The sequence below is a fragment of the Amphiura filiformis genome, chromosome 12 (genome assembly GCF_039555335.1).
Source record: "Amphiura filiformis chromosome 12, Afil_fr2py, whole genome shotgun sequence".
Classification (NCBI taxonomy): Eukaryota; Metazoa; Echinodermata; class Ophiuroidea; order Amphilepidida; family Amphiuridae; genus Amphiura; species Amphiura filiformis.
Genome location: NC_092639.1, coordinates 61,265,295 through 61,288,865, shown reverse-complemented (window position 1 = coordinate 61,288,865; position 23,571 = coordinate 61,265,295). Strand labels below are relative to the sequence as shown.

Below are 23,571 nucleotides of genomic sequence, written 5' to 3'. Positions count from 1 at the left end.
ACTTTTGAAACAGAAATACTGTCTCAAAATTGACTTCACCTGCAAAGTCCCTCCTTTTGATGTGCTGCATCACATATTTAAATTGCCATCAACATACAAAGGAAAGGGGTGAAAGTAAAATGCTCTACACAGTGAAAATAGTAATAAAATTCTTGCTGTCGGAAGTGTATCCGTGGGCAATAGATTTGTTTAAATCTAAATGTTTTATTGTTTCTAAAAATATGCACAATTCACACATTTCCAGATTTTGTTTAATTAAATGATGGTAGGAACTAAAAATTAATTAGTTGTAGAATGCAAATCAAACAAGGTACCACATGGATTTCACAATTGATGCCGACATTCTTCCGATGGCTAAATAGGAAAATTCACACAAATACTATAAATTTGCACCCATCTCAGATTTTTGTCATGCTCTGATGTGTTGTGTTTTTTGTTATGATGTTCTTTGATGATTGAAATGAATTTGAAAAGATGATTATTGCATGCCAACCTTGCTTCAGGAAAGAGTTAGTAAAGGAAAAAATTTGATAATAAATATTTTAACTATTTTGATTTTTGCAGAAAGAACATCTCCAGAAGGTCCATGAACGCAAGAAGGAGATTAGGCTTAAATGGAGACAGTCCCACCGAAGAAACCAAGGAATAGCAGGGGATTTCTTTTAATATAAAACAAATCATCAGTTGCCGTCTTGTACTGTACGGTTTACAATGCAGGGTACCAGCGATCATGAGCGAGCGGTTGTGATGAATATAAACTTCAGTGTGCATTATGTTTGGACTATTCATTGTAAAAATAACAATGAAAGCCACCATATCAAAAAAATTGCTTATAAACAACTTTGTCCGTCGATCTGTGGTGAGTGTGTCATATAGAATAGGAAGGTCTTTGCTTGAATCGCTGAATTGGGAGTTTTCAAATTAATTGAATTGGTGGTGCAAGAAGTCAAGGTTACAACATGTGCTCTGTCTGGATGGCTCACCAGCAACATCCGGTTACGTGGTGAATGTGGATCTAGCAAAGATGTATGTAATTGCATCGGAAATTAGAAAATTGCTGTAATCAAGATAAATTTGCGATTGAATAATCAAACGAGATGTGGCTTCTTGTCCCAAGTTTCAAAATTTTAGACTTTAAAGGGAGTTTAAAATTACAAATTAAATTTAGGCACCAAATCTGGTCAAATCTACTGACACTTTTGGAGGAAACATGGCATGCACACAACTTGTTAATCCTTGTTGTGTATTTTCGGATAAAAATACTTTTATTATACATTAAAAGCTTCCTTCAGTATGGTATTGTAATTGCTCTGTGATATATGACATTGCACTTCAGATCAACAGACAAATTGTATTTAAACAAAAATATATGAAAATGAACAAAACATGAAAAAAGGAGAACAAAATTGTACCAAATATTTGCCTGTGCTGAATTCCGTAGGTGCTTCTTGTGATTGATTGAAAACTTATGTGTATAATAATGACCAAGTCAACTTAATTCATTGGCCGTTCAGTATATTTAGCTTTAACCTCAAAGAAGCAACTCACAAAGCTGAAAAACAGATAAAACATTTGTACGAATCAGTGCTTTCCAAATTTGATGTGTGCTACATTTTTAGTCGTAAAAATGTGCTAAGCTAGAATAAATTTGAACAAAATATAATTAAATCATAAATATGTTCTTTAGAAAGTTATCCTGGATTTGATCCCTGGATAGAATTTATTTTAATATTACACACAAATTGCAAATAGGAAAAAAAATAAAATGAATAAATGATAGATTAGAAATTAATTACAAATATGACATCGTTTGTGATAAATATTATGTACATCAACTTCAGAGTAACTTTTTTATGGAATCTTTGAGAGTAAAAATGAACTAGTTTGGGTTTAAATTTGGCTTGAGGTATGTTTAAAAAGTTTGACTAGAAAAAGTCTTGATGCTTATCGCAGCACTTTGCCACACCCCATGTCATCTCCAGATTGATTTCGGATGTGGATCCGTTTTTTGATGTTAAATCTAAATATGATGTGACTGAATTGCCTTTATTTATGTATTTTCCTGTTGTATATCTACACACATTTTCCTCGTTCGGTGTGATGCACCCTGTATGTTTTCCATGGAATGGGAAAAAATAAAGAGCAATTTATTTGCCCCCATTTCTTTGACAAATATCAGACCACTATTTCAAAATTCATTTTGATGATCTCATTTTCTACTGACACAGGTCACAATTGACCAACTTTCCATACATGTTAGATGTATTCTGGATACAATTCTTCAAATATCGGCCCTGGATGCACTAGTTAATTTCTTAATCGTGCAAACACAAGGAAGGATTATGCAGCAATTATCAGGAGGGAAAAGATGACGACTTGTTGTTGAATATATCACAATTTGAGACGCTCGTCTTCAATCCCATGACAGGAGTCCCTGAGAGTTCACATTAAAATGTCGGCTTGATAATAATTTCCAATTCTGGTGCCGACATGCCGGGTGATTCAAATCGAGTGCATTTTATATCGTCATCAGGTTTACATTGCATCAGTGATCATTAGCTGTATAAGGAATAATATATTATCAGTTTCACTAGAGAATCTTAAGTGAAACTGATGAGATGAGTCTGATGTTTGTCAAAGAATTTGAAACAATTGTTGTAAAAAAAATTATGCAGTTTGTATTATTAAAGCAAAAAAATGTGAAAATATATAAAAACGCTTGTCAATGTGATTGATGCGTTTTATACATTGATGCAGTCCAAATGTTGAATATTGTCAAGTTTTCATGCAAAAAAAATATACACGGCTTTTTTTCAGCCATGATTTTGTGTATCTTTCTGCTCGTTAAAATAATTCACTTCATTATTTTGGGATTATTTCACACAAGGCTTAGTACAGTACATATTGTTATAGCACAATGGATATCAGTCAAGTTTTGTTGTGTTGGATGGAATAGAGATGGTTGAATATTATGTACATTTTGTGAATATGCTGTACATGTAGAGGAATTGTTTTTTCCTCTTGTGTGGCAGGGGACGAGTGTACGACGTACCTTGTGCGTCATGCTCAGTCGTTGACTTCATATTCTGAAGAAAAATGGAAATTGATTTTCAGGCAAAATACAGCTAAATTGTGGCTGGTCTTGAATTATGAAATGCCACACAAGATGAAAAGATGTATGGATAATGCCTATTTTGTTCCCTCGTTTTTTTATATTTTCATTAGCCAGGCAGTTTTTGTGAATATGGTAGCTTTCAACACAATTTTTAAATATTTAGATTTGACATACCATTTATTTACTAGGGCTGGACTCTTAGCGAACAGAAATGAATAATAATGAGAATTATAGTTTAGCTTATTGGGCTATTAATTCCAGTTGTAAGACATAACCTTAATCTCCCACACACAGGTGTAGATTTAAAAGGGGGTGACCCATTCAGGTAACCCCATTTGAAATTTACACTCCTTGTGGAGAAGATTGGGGTCTTCTTTCAGGTGTAGGGATTATTGGATTTCAACTGGAATAACACATTATCTGGATGAATGATGCAAGATGGTGGTGCAGTATCATCTTATGGATTGCTTAAGATTTATATGTGATCTTGGATCCCAAACATTGTAACTTATGTTATTTGCAATGCATGTGTGTTACAATCAGTTTAAATAACAACACATAGTACACTTAATTGCTGTGTTTGGTTTTGCATAACTGAAATCAAGATCAAGAGAATGAAGTCCAAAAAAAGCAACTCTTCTTGAAATGTAGCATTCTTACACATTAACCATCTTGCCCTGACTCAACCATGTAATGGGTTTGTATGGGTAACATGAATTTGTAGTTCATAGATTGTTTTTGTGTTGTTTTAGTATTATTATATACACACACCAACATAGTTAACATTCCAAATGTTAGATCATTCCAAAAGGTGTTTTTTTTTTCTTTCTTTGCGATGTCAAAGTTCGCGATGACATCAAGTTTTGTACATTTTTGGTATACTGTTTTTTGGCAAGTGGTTTCGATCATTATAGTTGTTTTGTATTTTGTATTATATTATTATAACAAATGTCACATTAACATAGAAACTTACTAACATCATCATTGTACAGTTGAGTAGACCAGTGAACGTCCACATCTGTTTCAGTTAGAGAGCAACCTCGTAAACCACAGCATGCTTGTCCTGCTACAAATGGTCTTGCACCGTATAAAATATGTTCATTTATAATGACCATTATCAGATTTGAAAGAAACTGTTGATTGATTGCAGTTCTGATGCATTAAAATACTGGTAGCTAATAAATGAGCTTGAAGTCACACTCCTATTTTGCTCAAATGCAAGTGAGTAACTTGCGACACAAAGACAATCAGATGTATTACAAATATGTCGATGGTACAGTGTATATTTCAAACACTGAACAGATGTGGACGATTTTGTAATTTTGTTATTTATCAGTTGTAGAGGTGCACAATTTTAGAGGTTGGGACAAAACGGCACTAACACCCTGTAAATGGCTAGGTGATGTAGTGTAACTCCTGTCGTAGAGTTGATCAAGCAAACAAAAAACTCATCTGGTGCTTATTTAGGTTTGAAACAGGAAGTGAACAATTTGTTATTTAAAATTGCTGTTTTGTTTTATACCGGTATTATCGCAAATGCCAACTCAGTATTTGGTTGATTGAAATAGACATGGCTTTCTTGTTGCCATGGTGACTCATGTGAGTTGCCAAAACGGAGCAACTAAAGTGAGCACCCCTAAGGTTTACGATCAAAAATATAATAGTTAAACACGATTTTAGACCAAAAGTGTGTACCCAACGACGAGTGAACAGTTTTGTGCAATGTTGTGCTGCGTTGCCTATCCCACCATTGAAAACCTCTTTAAATGATATTGGTTTGTCTCGATTTTTTTTTATATAACAATTATTACGATTATTTTTGTATTTCTTCCATTTATCACAATTGTTTTGTTAGCAACTCAGGTTATTAACATTTGGGTACATGCATAACCAGTACTATGTTAAAATGCTTTATGACAGTATTTTGTGTTCCATGTGTTTTGAATTCCGTTCAGTTTATTCCCATGTTATATATATTTCATAAAATTTACATTTATATTTTTTGATAATTATAAATATACAATCAGCGGCCTTTGGAAGCAGCACATGGCCGCCTTAATCCATGCACTGTAAAAGATGAAAAAATATTCTATGAAAGCCATGTTTTTGTACTTTCTTTTTCTTGTTTATACATTCCCCACTTTTTGGCGATGTTTGTATTTTTCCATTCTGCAAGTTAAGCAACTTGCGCCTTTGGAATTTTTTGTTGCGTTAGTGCTGTTTGCAGACTTTGGATATTAACAATAGTGTACTCGAGGTATATCTATATATATAATATAGTGCCGTAGGTTGTATTCAGTGGCTTTATTTACACAAAATTTTGATCAGTCTGGGCGGTGTTTGAGGAGAACCCGTTGGACACGGCTTAATATTATTATCACATTATTTTCTAAATTTGGTCACAATAAGCATCAAGGTTGATAATCTAACCAAGCAAAATGGCTTGATATTGAGAAACAAAATTTTGACATTGGTTCCCAATAAGTTTTTTAGGAACTTTTTGTCATCTCTTCTATTTTCAATTTCAATTTGCTTGGGTGCATCATTGTGCAGAGGTGTGAATTAATATGAGAAGCAAAATGTTGCAGATGCGCAAGTTTTATTATCGGAGGGAAATGATGGGACTTTCAATTATTTTTGCCCAAGCCGTTCAACGGCCAACCTCTTTGCCAGCCACAACGCAGACTTGACTTTGCACATGAAATGTAGCATAGTATAAAATGTTGTAAGTGTAGAGCCTTTACATCTTTAGCTTAGCTTTAGCTAGTACTAACGGTAATATTATAGCGAAATGTTCATCTTGTATTCATAGTAAAATGATTTTTTTGAAATGGAGCAGTTGTTACAAATTGCGCCTTTGTATTTTGCCAAGTCATTAGTACATACAGACGGCAAACATTTCTTTCCGATTACAGAGTTTTATATAGGAGCAGGGTTCCTACAATTTCAGCCCAAGACAGAGGAGCATTATGCTCTTACAGCAGTAGGTGATGCTCAAATAGCCCAATTTTCAGTCAAAATGCACCCAAAATTGTAATATTTTGGTGCGACTTTTAAGCCAAATTCAGCAAAGAAATCGCCCAATTGTATGTTGTATATCCAGTACTATTAATAGACTTATGATAAAATGATTATAAAGATACTTTTCCATGGACATTTCTGCAGTTTGGGACTTTAAAAATATGAAAAAGCCTGCAAATAAAGATAAATTACCATAGAAAATTGCATAAGTAACCCAATTTTTAACAAAGTGCAATGGCCTTTTGTCTGATAGTGTGGGAAAGTCAACTTGTGCAAAAAATAAGATGGCAGGTATTGGGCAGTAGAGCAAATTTGGTCAGCTGTAATTCCACTCAATATAGGTAGGGATGGAGTTCTGATATTTAAGAAGAGACAAAAATAGTTACTCATTAACATGTGTGCTAGACATGTAGTCTGGGTTCAAGAAAGGCAGATTGGCTAAGCCACCATTGAATGAGTCGGGCACTGACTGACTGCTCATAAATTTGGGTCGAGTGGATGCTCTGGTCAAAGCGATCGGAAGAGGAGAGGTCGTCCCCACAAGAACGCATTCATTATACATGTATTTGGTAAATAGGTTGTAAAATATTACAACAGTATGTCTGTATCAAATTTTGCAGAAAATTCTTCAAAAATATATTGGTATTGGAAATTTACCACTTCAGAAACAAATATTTCGGTTTTTGGAATTTGTTCATTTATTGAGAACATATAAATGTACATATCCCAGGATATGTCATAATGGACTATGGAACAAAGGCAACCAGACTTTGTAAAGGTGTTTGCTGTGGGCGCATGTGATGGCAAAATCACAAGTGCTGCTTTCAAGTAAATTTGCATACTACTTGGATAGCCTTACACATCTTCACTGGCTTCTTCAAATTCAGTGGCCTTAACCACAAAGCTAGGATTTGCCAGTCTTGCATATACATTAGGGTGTGGTGAATTTAATATTAATGAAGTAGTATTTAGCTGACCAAAATATATTGGGCATTATCTTGGTTCAGAGATTTCAAATCCCAGTTGAAGATGTACATTTTGCATTCTGTATGTATTGGTGACTAATGTCAAATACCTTGGTGAAGGAACATACACAAAATTAAATATGGTACATGACCATAAATGATTACAAAAATGTGTGTTGTGTTTTATTCTTGCAAATGTGAGAATGGGTTATTTCAGTTAAAATTAATACATGCCCTATGGAAGACATGACCAGTGGCGTAGCGTGGGTCATCATATTGGGGGAGGGCACCGACCATGATTGGGGGCACCGGGTCTGATTGGGTGGGCACAAGCCGTTTTTCGGCAATTTTCCTATGTGATTTTGCAATCGATTGGGGGGGGGGGGCACATGATGCTACGCCACTGGACATGAGCCTGGGCCTTCTACGCAGTGAGTGTGATTCCAAATGGGGCTACCTGAATGGGCGATTACTGTCATGTCTTCCCTAAGGGACATTAAGGGTGTATGGATATCAACTGGAATAGTCCATTGTTAACAGATGGTTATTTTTGATTCTGGCAGGTGACATTGGACCAAATATCAATGCCCATATCATTTACATGAATTGATCAATATTTCTTGTCACAATTTTGCAGTTCCCTTCCTATGGGTAACCAACCCCCTGGCTATTTTTTTCTTTAGGTGGTCTGATTGTAACACAATGTTTTCCTCCCATTCAGACCATCACTCAAACATTCTTACTCCATGGTTTGATTTCAATTGCTCGAGAAGCAAAATGTCTACCACATGTACATTGGGCCCATAAAACGGTCCTCTACTTCCGGGGTGGGCCCCACCATGTACCAAACTAGAGTTTGGTTTATAATTGGCAAAAATGATTCAGGTTTTGTTATATAAAGCACACACTAGTTCAACTAGCATAATGCTGGTTTCATACTTTCTGCCGCTCTGCGGCTTGACGCTTCATCACGAGTCATGATTTTCGCCAATTATATGATCTTGCCACCTAAACAACACATTTCTGGCCTAAAATTTCACTGGGTTGAGGAACATGTGCTGCATTTTGTTGTGGTAAAGTGGGGTGATGCGGCTGTCAAATTGGGTCACTAATTTAATTGTGGAGTCAAAACTAAGTCAAGTGGCGTTTGGAGCAATTATAATCCTGCATAACTTGCAAACCCTAACTACAATTTTGGGAATAATCTTTTTTTTTTGTGGATATCTACTGAACACACCACAAAAAGCTGATGCTAGAATTATAAAATACTCCTTTAAAGGCACCAGACTAGACATTAAATGTTCTCCATGGATTAGACAAGGCAACAATATGCGATGTTTTTTTGTTATCCCTTAAATGTCTTAATCAAATTCGAACCCACATGAGTCATCATGATTCAATGCAAATACATTACCATGGTAACAAATCTTTGAAACATGCATGCATTGGTAAGGTTACTCCAGGTAAACGTAGCAACAAGTTAATTGCATGCAAAGTTGTACTTGCGTGCTGAAGTTTGCAGTGTATTTTATGTGCAATCTATGTACTGCAGATAAATGGTTTGCTATTTTTGATGGCTGCCTGCAAAATTAACATCTTATTTATGATAAAAGGCTAGTTTTACTTGCTGATAAGCCTGTGAGTCAAGCCAGATGAAAGGAGGCATATTTTTCCAGTTCTGGCCATATTTGAAAAAATTGAGGGCCTTACTGTGAGCAAATTGCACATTATTGCTTTAGGGCCAGAATAAGGGGAGACACATTCGTCCACGCCAGAATTTGAGATTTTTTGATACTTATGAACACGAAGATGTATTCTTTTACTTGAAAGTGATAAAAGACAGCTTAGTAAATTGATGGGAAATGATGAGTCAGGAATGCGAAATATTGCGATTACGTGCGCGATTTGTGTCGTGTGACAAAAATTTGCACAAAAATGCCACTTAATTTTTGAATTATTTTGAATTTTGGCACACTAAAAGCAGACATTATGGATTCATTGGTGCAAAAAGATGCATATTTAGACCATGCAACAGATACAGCTTTTACAAGCAGTTTTAAAATATAACAATGTTTTGTGCATAATTTTGACATTTATTGCCTAAAAAAACATTGATTTCTCAGAGTTCACTTTTGACAACATTGCACGATTTTTGTGACAAGATAACTTGAAAATTATGCAAGCAAAAGGTAAACTTTTTGCACTATCGTTTTAGAGCACATCAAAGCCTACGGAAGGTTTTCTCATTTTTTCAAAATATTTGCTTTAAACAAAAATATACATTGTACACCATTATGTGCAATTTTCAGCTTAAAGGAGTATTTCGTGATCCTAGCATCCTCTATTTATGTCATTTTTCATTAGATATCCACGAAAAAAACCTATTCCCAAAATTGCAGTTGCTTCCGATTTTGCGTTCTCGAGTTATGCATGATTATGTGTATTACACTGCTCCATAGACAATGCGTTGTAATTTCGTTCTGGTGCACCAGAACGAAATTCAAATTTCACGATATCTTTGCTAAACGAATTAATCAGCAAGAAATATTTTGTACATAAACATTATGTAGCCAGAGGTTTCCAGTGATATAAAAATCTCAACTTTTTTTGAGAAAAGTGGGGGGATGAGGCTGTGGATCACGAAATGCCCCTTTAATGGAGTGACAAAATTGCTTGCTTTTTTCACATGTTTTTAAAAAAAAATAAAAAAGCTTCCCTAAGTTCATGTCTCTTCTTCATGAAAAGCTAACTGAATTGTTTTTACTCAAACAGATTTTCTTTTGTTATCACATTAAATTGGAGGTAAAAAGTGATTTTTGGTGATTTTTTCAAAAACCTGAAATTTTTGAAAAAAATCTGATGTCACCATGGGAATCTTTGACTCATTTCCTTTCCAAAAATGTATAGTTTTATATGCTTTGGACATACAATTCAGAAATAATGATGCTTGAAAGGGTCCTTATTCTCTCCCATTACTCTGGCCTTTTTATAAGCCAACATATCAAAACAAAAGTTTGGTCATTTTCCCTCCCTGAGAAAAACATGCACATGGAAGCCTTGTGATCATCTCCTTTATAAAATGTGTATCATATCGCGAATTTCGGGAACAAAATCAAAATTCATTGATATCAGAAGGACAGTCCTCATTCAGAATGAAATTTGTCGTGTCTGATGTACTCTCAGGTCCTACAAAAAATACTGCAAATGTTGCTGTTCAGTTCTTTAAGCTAAGTTAATACTAATAGGCACATTTGTCCCCTGGCATTTGTCATATTCAGCACTGAACCAGTGCTGACATGGAATTTCATCAGATGTGGGATTAAATAATAATACACACCAGGCCACAGAATTAGAGGAGAACCGGGACTCCCTATACCGCCACGTACAATCACGCCGTCAGCTATGGGGAGAAAATTGGGGGTATTCGGGTCCTTGCCGACGGTGCGCGGATATACGAACGAAAACAATTCTGCGTCTCATCTGAAGCGTCTTGGTACTCGCGTGCAGGTCGCATCAAGTGCGTCTCTCAAATGCGCCCATCATCCATATCGCACTTGCCGAGACAACAAATGCCTCGAGCGCATTCCGAGGGAAACTGAATACCCCCAAATTTTGCTCCATGCCTGTATCAAGATGGCGGTCGAGTCCTGGTTCTCTGGTTTTAATTCTGTGTACGTGCACCAGGCGTACACAGCAATCTCATTGCTACCTCTATCGTGTGTTCAAACCACATTATTTCCCTGTCATAATTTCAAGGTTATAGTTTGAAATGTCAAGTGAGGTGTACATGAGTAACAACCAATCTACAAACAATGACTCACAATTCATGGCAATATAATATTAATCCCTTAAAGCCATAATGTATGATTTCCAACAAATGTTTAATTTTGTTATTCTTTACCCAAAATGCTGAAATAATATTCGTAATCATCATCAAGCATCTGCATCAAGTGAAATTGCACCACAACTTTCAAAATGGGGTGCACCCCAAGGTAAAAAAATTAACTCAAACACTGAAATTGCGCCTGACCTTCTTAAGGGCTGGGGTATGAACGTTTGGACAGTATTTATTTTGAATACGAAGAATGTCATTCTGATATCAAATAATTTTGATTTTTGAAATTCGCAATTTAATACACATTTTATGGCAAATCATTAAAATTGATATTTTTGATATTTAACAGTACTTGAAGTAAACTTTATAAATCTGATGATTTATACTTAAAGTGTATGTAGGTGGGATGAAAACCCGACGATCAATTGAAAATTTTGACCTTTCAGTATTGAAGATGGATTTTTTTCCCAAAACACCAAAAAATTTAGGTCTTTTGGGGAAAAAATCCATATCTTCAACATGAAAGGTCAAAATTTTCAATTGACCGTCGGCTTTTCCTTCCTGCTACATACACTTTAAGAATATATCATTAGATTTATATAATTTACTTCGAGGACTGTTATATATCAAAATTTGAAAAATATCAAATTTTTATAATTTGTCATAAAATTTGTATTATATTGTGATTTTCAAAAATGAAAATTATTCGATATCAGAAAGACATGCTTCGTATTCAGAATGCAATTCGATAGGTCCGAGGTGCTCTCATTACACACAAAAAATACTGTCGAAACGCAATAAACGCTCATTTTAGATCCCTTAATTGTAATTCTATTAAATGGCAATATCCTCTCACATCACTTATCACATTGAATAGAACATTAAAAAAAATTATATCAAATATCAGTACGCAAAAGACGGTGATCGCGAAAGACGGTGACCGTGAAAGACGGGTGACCGCTAGTATCTTTAACATCACAAAGTTCAGATGGAGAATAAACAAATTTATTCAGTAAATTGGCAGCTGTCTACAGTAGATAGCAAGTATAAATCGGCAGCTATCCTCAGTAGATAGCAACTATAAATCGGCAGCTATCCTCAGTAGATAGCAAGAATGAAATGGCAGCTATCGTTCATTTATAGCAATTACAACTCACCAGCTATCTTCAGTAGATAGCAAGTACAACAGTAGTGATTGCCAGTGGATAGCAATTACAACTCACCAGCTATCTTCAGTAGATAGCAACTACAACTTGGCAGTGATTGCCAGTTGATAGCAATTACAACACACAAGCTATCTTCAGTAGATAGCAACTACAACTTGGCAGTGATTGCCAGTTGATAGCAATTACAACTCACCAGCTATCTTCAGTAGATAGCAACTACAACTTGGCAGTGATTGCCAGTTGATAGCAATTACAACTCACCAGCTATCTTCAGTAGATAGCAACTACAACTTGGCAGTGATTGCCAGTTGATAGCAATTACAACTCACCAGCTATCTTCAGTAGGTGGCAACTACAACTTGGCAGTGATTGCCAGTGGATAGCAATTACAACTCACCAGCTATCTTCAGTAGATAGCAACTACAACTTGGCAGTGATTGCCAGTTGATAGCAATTACAACTCACTCTTCAGTAGATAGCAACTACAACTTGGCTGTGATTGCCAGTGGATAGCAATTACAACTCACCAGCTATCTTCAGTAGATAGCAACTACAACTTGGCAGTGATTGCCAGTGGATAGCAATTACAACTCACCAGCTATCTTCAGTAGATAGCAACTACAACTTGGCAGTGATTGCCAGTGGATAGCAATTACAACTCGCCAGCTATCTTCAGTAGATAGCAACTACAACTTGGCAGTGATTGCCAGTTGATAGCAATTACAACTCACCAGCTATCTTCAGTAGATAGCAACTACAACTTGGCAGTGATTGTCAGTGGATAGCAATTACAACTCACCAGCTATCTTCAGTAGATAGCAACTACAACTTGGCAGTGATTGCCAGTTGATAGCAATTACAACTCACCAGCTATCTTCAGTAGATAGCAACTACAACTTGGCAGTGATTGCCAGTTGATAGCAATTACAACTCACTCTTCAGTAGATAGCAACTACAACTTGGCAGTGATTGCCAGTGGATAGCAATTACAACTCACCGGCTATCTTCAGTAGATAGCAACTACAACTTGGCAGTGATTGCCAGTGGATAGCAATTACAACTCACCAGCTATCTTCAGTAGATAGCAACTACAACTTGGCAGTGATTGCCAGTGGATAGCAATTACAACTCACCAGCTATCTTCAGTAGATAGCAACTACAACTTGGCAGTGATTGCCAGTGGATAGCAATTACAACTCACCAGCTATCTTCAGTAGATAGCAACTACAACTTGGCAGTGATTGCCAGTTGATAGCAATTACAACTCACCAGCTATCTTCAGTAGATAGCAACTACAACGTGGCAGTGATTGCCAGTTGATAGCAATTACAACTCACCGGCTATCTTCAGTTGATAGCAACTACAACTTGGCAGTGATTGCCAGTTGATAGCAATTACAACTCACCAGCTATCTTCAGTAGATAGCAACTACAACGTGGCAGTGATTGCTGCCAGTTGATAGCAATTACAACTCATCAGCTATCTTCAGTAGATAGCAAGTACAAGTTGGTAGTGATCTTCAGTAGATAGCAAGGACAATTTGGGGATATCTTCAGTAGATAGCAAGTACAACACACCAGCTATTGGGCAGCTATCTTCAATAGCTAGCAAGTAGAAATTGGCAACTATATTCAGTAGATAGTACTGGTAAGTACAATGTTGAAGGTATCTTCAGTAGTTGTATGTACATCTATTAAATTATCATACATAGCAAGTATAAGAAGGTAACTATTTTCAATAGTTTCATTGGATATTTGTGAGCATTTATAGTTTGGCTAATTGTTGCCAGTTGATAGCAATTACAACTCACTCTTCAGTAGATAGCAACTACAACTTGGCAGTGATTGCCAGTGGATAGCAATTACAACTCACCGGCTATCTTCAGTAGATAGCAACTACAACTTGGCAGTGATTGCCAGTGGATAGCAATTACAACTCACCAGCTATCTTCAGTAGATAGCAACTACAACGTGGCAGTGATTGCTGCCAGTTGATAGCAATTACAACTCATCAGCTATCTTCAGTAGATAGCAAGTACAAGTTGGTAGTGATCTTCAGTAGATAGCAAGGACAATTTGGGGATATCTTCAGTAGATAGCAAGTACAACACACCAGCTATTGGGCAGCTATCTTCAATAGCTAGCAAGTAGAAATTGGCAACTATATTCAGTAGATAGTACTGGTAAGTACAATGTTGAAGGTATCTTCAGTAGTTGTATGTACCTCTATTAAATTATCATACATAGCAAGTATAAGAAGGTAACTATTTTCAATAGTTTCATTGGATATTTGTGAGCATTTATAGTTTGGCTAATTGTTGACAAATAATGATGTCATTATTTCAAAGCTGTGAAATTCATTATGACAAAATGCATAAATATTTTTCAAGGATAAATTGACAAATAGCTGTATTTTCATTTTTAACAACCAGTCTGTTCTTGATCTTGTTCTTTTTGCAAAAACAAAAAAGCATTAAACTCTGTACCAGGTGAATCGCAATACTAAATTATCCATAGATAAAACATGAGTTACCATGACAACAAGAATATATCCTGAAAGATAGATGTTATAATGCTATTACTCATATACTTGAGAGTGTGCTTATTATGTATTCTGTTGTAGTGTCAGGTTGTAAATGTCATCTACTTTCTGTTTTCAGACAACTAAAAATACATTTCCTAAGAAAATGTACTGTTTTTCTTTAACCCCTGAGCACTACCTGCCGATCTAACATTCTCTCTGATTGGTCAATTACATGATATTTTCACTTTAATCACCAATCAGAATGGAGCTTTGCAAATAAGTCACCCCAATTTTTTTGCGTGGTGAAATTATTCAAACAATAGTGCTGATTGGTCCAATTCATAATGAAAACTTCTTTTTGGCCAATCGGCAGGTAGTTCTCATGGGGTTAATAAAGATACATAGAATGGGAAAGACTGCTGTTAATTGAGGAAAACTGCAAGTGATAAATGAGACATAAAGCCTTTTGGGACTGTCAAGATTGGATAAGAAATTCACATCACATTAATCAATTTAGGAGGATGAGAGTGAAATTGATCTCTTGATTTGTGGGAATGGCCTTCTGGCTTCTTGGGGCCATATCAAGTTGTATGGTTGGATAAACTATCAGTGGCACCCGCAGTGGCACAGCCAAATGAGGCAACTACCCTGTAATATTTTAGTCTTTAGACCATTATTGTCCAATTTTTCAACCTTCCACATTTTCATTCCTTCTGAGAAAGAAATTCTTGCTGCACCACTGCACCTTGGGCACATTGAGTGGCGGTGCCAACCGGTGCCAAACAATTTTGCACAAAATTGCCGCAAACAAAATGCCTCTTCCCCTCCAGTGCCACCACTGGGCACAATCAGACCCGGTGCCCCCAATCATGGTTGGTGCCCCCCCTGAATATGATGACCCATGCTACACCACTGCTGCACCTTGGGTACATTGAGCGGTGGTGACGAGGGGAGCAAATGAAACAATTTTGCAAAAATGCCCTTCCCTCTAATGCCACCACTGGGCACATTATAGAATTTAATCATGATCGAGAATTCAGTATCCCTTTAAAAGCTTAGTCACGACATGAGAGTAAGGGCTAATGTGTCTATTGTGCTGCTGTCTGCGGATAATTTTATTAGGCTAAATATTACTTCTTAGATGGTTTGTCTGTTGCTAGACAGGGATTAAAATGTTGGAATTTGATCTATTTGTGAATCATAAAATATCATATGTGATCCACTCCCACAAAACCTGTATCAAGTCGCCAGACATGTAAAGATGATATTTCATGGTATTTGATTGTGGGACTAAGTGGACTTTCTCATCCTTGAACATAGGCATACTTATTAAAAAGATTATGTAACCAGTAATTAAAGTCTAATTAACAGTTGAACTAGGATAATTCATATTCAATCTTGCGTAAAGCAGAAAACTAATTGGTCCATTTCTCAGAACAATTAGGCAAAAATATCATTTACAAAATTATTCTTTTCTTGAAAAGTATTGATGTTATTTATTTGTATCATTTGAAATACATTTATATTAAAATCATGAAATGTCAAAAAATGTGACTTGTTCCTGGTTTTGTCAGAATGGGTCACATATTCCCATATTGGTCATTTATTTTATCATCATATAAATATTAAAACAAAATAATAATAATCAGATTTGCAGCGTTAGTTAATGGGTGGGGTACCAAGCCTAATGGGCTACTAGCCATTTTATACAACCTTCAATGAGAATTGTAATATCACTTAGGTGAAGAATATGACGCTACTCTACTGGAATACATGCAGGGCATAATCTTAACTTTTTTTGCTGTCGGACGAGCATCTAAGTTTGAAAATCTACTGCCCCAACTGAAAATTTACAGGCGCAAATTTTTTGTGAAACTAGTCACGCAATTATTTATCCATGTTGTATGACACATTCATGCATACGCTATTGGCTCTTCCAGTTAAAATCCACACACCCCCTATGGAAGACACAACCTTAATTAATCTCCCACACAGGAAGTGTAGTGTGAATTTCAAATCGGGTGAACTGAAATGGCTTCACTTGAAGCTACTTGAAATCTATACCCCCTGTGTGAGAGATTAGGATCATGTTTTCCATAAGGGGTGTATGGGTTTTAACTGGAATAGCCAACTACATGCCTGTTATCTGTCTTACTACATGACTGGGTTCAATAAACTGGCAACAGGTAGTCAGCAGTATGCATCTCTAGAGGGAGATTTGCTATGTCATCATGCATGCGGAGATGGATGATGAGCTCATGTTTGGGAGGGGCATTCCCCATGGCAAACAATGATTCTTTTAAGAAAACATGGTCTACTCATGTGAAAGAAAAATACCTTCATTCAATTTTTTCTTGCGTAAATACTGATTGAAAATTGGTGGGCCCAGGAGTAGCTCAGAGCGTGCCAGGCTCCAATAAATCTGCCAAATTTTATTATTTTTGGGAAATAATAATCAAATTTAGCCTCTCAATCCTGTAAAGACACAATCAGTATTTTTGTTGTTGTCCCAAACACCCTAAAATTTATCAAATTTCAGAGTTTCTCATTTCTGCAACAGCATAAGCCAGGTCACTAGCCAGGATTTCTTTTTTTTGGGGGGGGGGGAGGGGAATATTACACATTGATGCAAACCTTTATAATTGAATTTTGGATCCAATAGTTTAGATAAATTTCACAGAAAGTTCACAATTTGGGGTATTTTGATTTAAAATGTTGACATTTTGGTCCAATTTTTGTACAGACAGTAGAGCAGGTGGTATAGTCTTTAGCAGTGATGGTGCTAAGGGTGGTATATGACCCCTCATACTTGAGCTTCCCTTGGTCCAGTTAGAAAAAAGAATCACAAATGCAATATGTTCATATTTTAACCCCACATTTGATTTCACTTTGCAAGTTCCCCCCCCCCCCCTCCATTTACCTCTCCTGGAAAAAAAATTCTATAAAATTGCTGATTGTCTCTTTAATTAAAAATCCTGTATTGGTGGGTGTGTAAACAATCATGGGTGGGGCAAAACAAAGAAGTTGTCATTACTGTAACACCAGACAGTGGTATAACCAGGATGCAAATGGAAGACTAGACTTGGAAACATATTTTCAGGTAAAATTGAGCTAGATGAAAATGCAAACATATTGATTTTAGATTTTTAGATTCAGCAAATCACTAAGTGGCTTTAAATCAGTCCTCTTTGGATGTATTACTCAGTTGAGGACTGATTTCCAAGTGACCAATGCTGGCTGGTTACACACCTGACAACTGGGGCATCATGAATTATTCTTTACACATATTTTCAAATGTCATGCCACACAAAATAAACTCTTTGTAAGTTGTGAAAATGTTAGGTCATAAAAAAATCATGCTTTGCCGACTCTCAGCTCAAACATATGTACTTCAGTACAAAAATAATCTTAGAAAATATGAATCTTACAAACCACACATTTAAAGGAGCAATAGGCTACATGCACAAATCCGGGACATGGTGTTTATGCAAGAATGGTAAACTATTATGTGACTCATACAAAGATTCTAATCATTTGATTGGCCAACTACTGTTGATTATTTGTTATTTTTAGCATCAGCTGGAAAAAAGACTTGAACTCTGTGAAGTAGTCATTTTTTCTATTGTACTCACCTGAAACGCCAGTGGCAACATTGATAAAGCGTGCAGTGACCACCACAACTCGCAAATTATAGGCACATGTAATGCTTCTAAGATAAACATAATTATAGTTTTTTAAATTTATTTGTTTTCCTGATCTTGAAGAAAATGTATTTTTATACAAGTTATTATAAAACAAACATATCGGACTGTTTTGATTCATTTAATGGAAAGAATATTCTTACCATTGCCAGTGTACTCATAAACATCAATATTTGTTAAAAATCCCTCATTCGTTTTTTCCCCTTCTCAATTTTAATGCAAGAGGCGATTCATTTATGAAGATTACCTGGGATTTACCTGTACCCTGGAGGCATGATAATCAATAGTTTTTAACATGTCTATTACTGAATATGAAAAAAATGTTTAGTAGCTTTTAATAATTATGTGCATACCACTTTTACTAAATTGAGATGAGTGAAAATTTAACATAAAAGGGACACTGCATGATACTAGGATTCTCTCAAAAATGAACCTTATCTAGGTAGAAATAATTTTAAACATTTTTTAGAGGCACTGCAAAGTCTTTGCAAAATCTTCCCATTGACCTGTTGTTCAAAAAGGATTTTACTGGGACGGTAAATCCCATACGCCTTTGCGAGTACACCTGGGATGCCTTCATTTGACGTCACACCAAATTAACTTGCAATGCATAGTACTGATTATCAATAAACGATGTGCCCATCAGCGCAGATCGGTGTGACGTCAAATGATGACATCACAGGTGTACTCGCAAAGGCTTATGGGATTTACCGAAAAGGTCAATTTGCACATATAGTTTGCAAAAACGTTGGGATTTGGACTATTGTGGCTCATAATCAAGGTAAATTTTGGTGTGAAACAGACCACAAGGATGATGCACTGAGCAATTTTGGTCGAATTTCTGCCTGGTAGATCAAACTAGTACTCTGCCCCTGCCTCACGTGATATGCTACTATGGATACAGCAAAAGAATAAAGACACATTTATAGGCTATATATTACATATACAATAAATAGAAATGTGATCATAAACAGGGGTGGGTGCCAACCAGCAGAACGGGTATAGCAAGCCATATGTGTGTGACCGTCGCCAGGCCAACCGTTTTGTGCCTATATAACAACACTTGGCATGATTATGCAATCAGATCAGGTGAGATGCATGGTCTTGCAGTCGCTTCTAGCTGTATGGTTTTGTATGGTCTAGTGTTAAAAGTTGCTTTTGTCCATACCTAAAGGTATACATCAAACTCAGCAACAGAATGATCTCACTTTAACAGGGGCACTTTTTTGCACTTGAGTACATGTCTGCAAATGTCTATTGTGTGCTCCTGTATTGGGCTATTCCAGTTGAAATCCACACCCCCTGACATGATCCTAATCTTCTACACAGGAAGTATGACTTTCAGACGGGGCTACCTAATGGGCAAACTCCATTTGAAATCCACACCCCCTGTGTGGGAGATTAAGGACATGTTTACCACAGGGGGTGTATGGTTCTCAAATGGAATAGTACATTTACAAGTATTGCCAGTCTAATGCATATATGCATGAGTGAGACAGCTTTTATGTGGTTGTCTGGGCACAAACATGTCGGCTGGTCAAAACCAAAGAAAACAGATTGATGAGGGGTAATTTACTTCAAGACACAGACGTATGACCTTTGCAGAGACGTTGTTTTCTAATAGCTGTTTATTATAGCATATATATATATTTTTAATCTACCATCTGGTTGAATAGTGTGGATCTTTAAAGTTGATTAAGATGCAGACGATACCAAGTTAAAGGGGCATGGTCTGATTTTTTAATGTTCGGTTTTTATCTTACATTGAGGCCTACCATTAAAAACAATATTTTGAGTTGTATTGCCCCAGTGGTTTTGATATGAGAAGCAAACACATGTATGACAATGGCCCATAGGATACTACATACTTCCGGCTGTGGTTCAGTGGCTTAACTAGGGTTGGTAGCGCCCGGGCCTACCACTAATCAATTTTGGTTACTAGTTGAATATCAGTCTTAGAATGTTCTTTCAATTGATTTTGTGCTGAAATGCACGCGAAGCGCACAAAAATTTTGACTTCATCACTTGGAGGGGCGCAGAATCGATGCTGAATTGGTCAATTGCCCCCACCACCATAATTGTTAGCTTCAGTAGATAGCAGTAAATTGGCAGCTATCTTCAGTAGTTGGCAGGTATACATTGTCAACTATCTTCAGTAGATAGCAAGTATAAATTGGCAGCTATCTTATAACAAGTATAAATTGTTGGCTATCTTCAGTAGATAGTAAATCTAAATTGGTAGCTATCTTCAGTAGATAACAAGTCTAAATTGGCAGCTATCTTCAGTAGACAGCAAGTATAAACTGTCAACTATCTTCAGTAGATAGCAAGTATAAATTGGCAGCTACCTTATATAGATACTAGCAACTAAAATTTAAAATAAACTATTATAACTTAACAGCTATCTTCAGTAGACAGGAAGTATAAATTGGCAGTTATCGTCAGGAGATAGCAAGTATAATTTGGCTGCTATCTTCAGTAGATAGCAAGTATAAATTGTCACCTATCTTTAATATATAGCAAGTATAAATTGTTAGCTATCTTCAGTAGAGAGCAGTAAATTGGCAGCTATCTTCAGTAGATGGCAGGTATAATTGTTAACTATCTTCAGTAGATAGCAAGTATAAATTGGCAGCTGTCTTCAGTAGATAGCAAGTATAAATTGGCAGCTATCATCAGTAGATAGTTATCTAGTAGATAGCAAGTCTAAATTAGCAGCTATCTTCAGTAGATAGCAAGTACAAATTGTCAGCTATCTTCAGCAGATAGCAAGTATAAATTGTAAGCTATCATCAATAGATAGCAAGTCTAAATTGGTAGCTATCTTCAGTAGACAGCAAGTCTAAATTGGCAGCTATCTTCAGTAGATAGCAAGTCTAAATTGGCAGCTATCTGTAGATAGCAAGTCTAAATTGGCAACTATCTTCAGTAGATAGCAAATCTAAATTGGCAGTTATCTTCAGTAGATAGCAAGACTAAATTGGCAGATATCTCCAGTAGACAGCATGTCTAAATTGTCAGCTATCTTCAGTAGATAACAAGTATAAATTGTCGGCTATCTTCAGTAGATAGCAAATCTAAATTGGTAGCTATTTTTAGTAGATAACAAGTCTAAATTGGCAGCTATCTTCAGTAGACAGCAAGTATAAACTGTCAGCTATCTTCAGTAGATAGCAAGTCTAACTTTGTAACTATCTTCAGCAGATAGCAAGTCTAAATTGGCAATTATCTTCAGTAGATAGCAAATCTAAATTGGTAGTTATCTTCAGTAGATAACAAGACTAAATTGGCAGATATCTTCAGTAGACAGCAAGTCTAAATTGGCATCTATATTCAGTAGATAGCAAGTCTAAATTGTCAGCTATCTTCAGTAGATAGCAAGTATTATTGTCAGCTATCTTCAGTAGATATCAAGTATAAATTGGCAGCTATCTTCAGTAGATAGCAAGTATAAATTGTCAGCTATCCTCAGATAGCAAGTATTAATTGACAGTTATCGTCAGTAGATAGCAAGTATAAATTGGCAGCTATCTTCAGTAGATATCAAGTATATATTGGCAGCTATCTTCCGTAGATAGCAAGTATAAATTGTCAGCTATTTTCAGCAGATAGCAAATCTAAATTGGCAGTTATCTTCAGTAGATAGCAAGTATAAATTGGCAGCTATTTTCAGCAGATAGCAAATCTAAATTGGCAGCTATCTTCAGTAGATAGCAAGTATAAATTGGCAGCTATCCTCAGATAGCAAGTCTAAATTGTCAGCTATCTTCAGTAGATAGCAAGTATTATTGTCAGCTATCTTCAGTAGATATCAAGTATAAATTGGCAGCTATCTTCAGTAGATAGCAAGTATAAATTGTCAGCTATCCTCAGATAGCAAGTATTAATTGACAGTTATCGTCAGTAGATAGCAAGTATAAATTGGCAGCTATCTTCAGTAGATATCAAGTATATATTGGCAGCTATCTTCCGTGAGATAGCAAGTATAAATTGTCAGCTATTTTCAGCAGATAGCAAATCTAAATTGGCAGTTATCTTCAGTAGATAGCAAGTATAAATTGGCAGCTATTTTCAGCAGATAGCAAATCTAAATTGGCAGTTATCTTCAGTAGATAGCAAGACTAAATTGGCAGTTATCTTCAGTAGATAGCAAGTATAAATTGGCAGCTATCCTCAGATAGCAAGTATAAATTGACAGTTATCTTCAGTAGATAGCAAGTATAAATTGGCAGCTATCTTCAGTAGATAGCAAAGTACAATTTGATGCCAAGTAGATAGCAAATTAAATTTGACAGCCATTTTCAGTAAATAGCAACTAAATTGAGTAACCTTCAGTAGATAGAACACAGGCAGCTATCTTCAGTAGATAGCAAGTATAAATTGGCAGCTATCTTCAGTATTATTTGGTTCACCTTAAGTTTGGTAGTGACGATAATGCTCTTTCGGGGTTGCGCCACAAGCGTGCTGACAAACAGCCCCTGTACGTGTGTGTGTACAATGAGGGCGTTTCACTTTACACGCGAATCGATACAGCAGTGTGCAAATACGTACATACGTCACTGCCGAACTTGAGATGAACCAAATTATAGATAGCAAGTATAAATTGAGTTACCTTCAGCAGATAACATGAACTTGGCAGCTATCTTCAGTAGATAGCAAGTGCATCTGTCAGCCATCTTCAGCAGACAGCAAGTACAACTTGGCACCCATCTTCAGTAGATAGCAAGCATAAATTATAGGCACCTATCTTTGGTAAATGGCAAATTGGCAGCTATCTTCAGTAGACTCCCAATTTACCTGCTTTGGTTATTTTCTAGTTCCAGTCATATCACTGCATATTACTCTATCAAACATAAATCGTTTTATAGCTTCAAGTTTGGTAGCGATGTCAGTGCCTTTACGCAGTTGTGACGCAGCAATGCCGACAAAACGGCCTTGCATGCGAGTCTATAAACTCAGCAGAATTAGGATAACGATTTGATACTGCGACCAGTGAAACACACAGCTACATATTTACCAAACTTGAGGTGAAACAGGTATTCGCTACTTGCGGTTCCGCCATTATGCACTATGTGCGGGGAGAGCCTCGAACTGGCAGCATACATGAATGGGAATTGAACTAGTCATAACGTTCTGTGTAAGGTTACATAATTCTTCCTTTCATGTATGCTGCCAGTTCGAGGCTCTCCCGCACATAGTGCATAATGGCGGAACCTGCAAGTAGCTTAATAGACACAACTAACAC

The 23,571-nt window shown here is 36.3% G+C and overlaps 1 long non-coding RNA gene across 2 annotated transcripts in view; it reads left to right on the top strand.

Annotated features, from left to right (window-relative positions):
- Positions 1-7,271, top strand: part of LOC140166540 (uncharacterized) — a 30,536-nt gene extending 23,265 nt beyond the window's left edge. For both annotated transcript variants that reach the window (XR_011860878.1, XR_011860879.1), the window contains exon 5: positions 565-7,271. This is a non-coding gene — a long non-coding RNA (uncharacterized lncRNA). The remainder of the gene's footprint in view (positions 1-564) is intronic.
- The last annotated feature ends 16,300 nt before the right edge of the window (positions 7,272-23,571 follow it).